The sequence below is a fragment of the Acomys minous genome, assembly GCF_964271855.1.
Source record: "Acomys minous genome assembly, chromosome: 15".
Taxonomy (NCBI): domain Eukaryota; kingdom Metazoa; phylum Chordata; class Mammalia; order Rodentia; family Muridae; genus Acomys; species Acomys minous.
Genome location: NC_140497.1, coordinates 94,007,760 through 94,009,445, shown reverse-complemented (window position 1 = coordinate 94,009,445; position 1,686 = coordinate 94,007,760).

Below are 1,686 nucleotides of genomic sequence, written 5' to 3'. Positions count from 1 at the left end.
GACAGCCGCTTCCTCTGCTTTGGAGGCAAGGTTTTTGAAGAGTTGAATCTCTCACCCTGCCCCCCACGGAGAAGACTGCATGGGGTTCACTTTTCTGAATCAATGAGTGGAGACAGAGGAATTATTTGTGACCATAAAGAACACTTGGAACGGGGAGGGGGGGGGGTCCCTGTGGAGAGGGCGGGGTGTGTGTGTGGCGGAGGTGGCTTAGATTTGTGCCTGGTGATATTGTACAAGCTACCGTGCTCCACGCAAGGATGAGCTTAAAGACAGCGAAGATGCTCTCAGCAGCCCCTGTCCCAGTCCCCAGTGTGTCAGAACAGGAGGGAATTAAGAAACAGCAGAGTGGTGTCACATGAACTGTCTATTCCTGTTGTCATTTTAGGGACATGCAAAGGAAACTGTAGTTACAGGCTACCCTGCTCCTTTCCCATGACGTGTGAGGCTTCACTCCCCCCCCACAAAAGGGAGCTGCATTTCTTCCTTTTTGTAAAGCACTCCTTTAATACCCACAGGGTCCTCTAAGGAGCACTGCATCGACTCTGTGCCATGAGTGTTTCACACCCAGGGAGTAGGAGGATTATAATGTTGAATTCATATCATTTCCCAGATCAGGAATAAGAAGAATTTTCAAGTGGTGTCAGAAGCACTTGTTATCCAGACGGAGATAGAAAAGGTAATAAATGAAGCCAGGCTGCAGGTTTGGGAGGCTACGTAGCTATAGCAGTGCACACCAAAGGAAAAATACAGGCAGAAAGAGGGTAGAATTACAGCTTTTAAGTCAACCTGCAGATAACCAATGCTACTTGCTATGCATGGCTGGTCTACAGCTGCTACACCAGGGCTAGGAGGCTGAGAAGATTCTGAATCCTGAAAGTTCAGAATCTCCTTTTAAAAGAAGTTGTTCTGACTACGTCTTTAAGGTGGTGCACGATGCACCTTCCTCCCTGGGGAAGGCATAGATTCATCCCAGCTGGAGTGTAAGGTCTCCATTAGGCCGAATGTAAGATTCTCTCAAACCCAGAGCCTTCTCTACTCTTACAGGAAGACTTGAGCTTAACATGAGAGGCTTGGATTCTACTGAGAGGACGAACAAAGGACTGAGATGGCTCAGCATCAGCGCTCTCTGCTGTGGGAAGCAGATAAAAGCCCAAGTGAGGGTGTGGCATCTGGTTCGAGCATGGGCATCCGAGGTCCTCAATGCCTCAGGTCCACGGGAACATCAAAGCTTCCTCGTGTGCGGTTGTTGACAGTGTGTGCAGAAAATGTTGCCCCTGGCTGTTTACGGTCTGTGACTGCTCCTCTTCTACAGAAACTCCCTATTGGGGTGAGCCTGTCTCCTCCTTCAGCTGTATACAATAAGCCTGCCTCCTCAGTCAGCTGTATACAATAAGCCTGCCTTCTCAGTCAGCTGTATACAATAAGCCTACCTCCTCAGTTCAGATGTATAAAATAAGTGTGCTTCAATAGTGACTGCAGAGTCACTATTTTATCAAATAGTCAACTATTTTATCAAATGGACCTAAGAAGTTTCTTTTAAGTAAATTTAAATTAAATTAAAGTGCTGAGTTCTGGGACTGCTACTGATGTCCCTCCACCAGAGCGCACAGTCCACCTGATCTTAGCTTTTCTGCGTGAGTACCTGCGTGTCTGTTCTTTCTTGTCCGTTTCTAACCCTAGGCACAC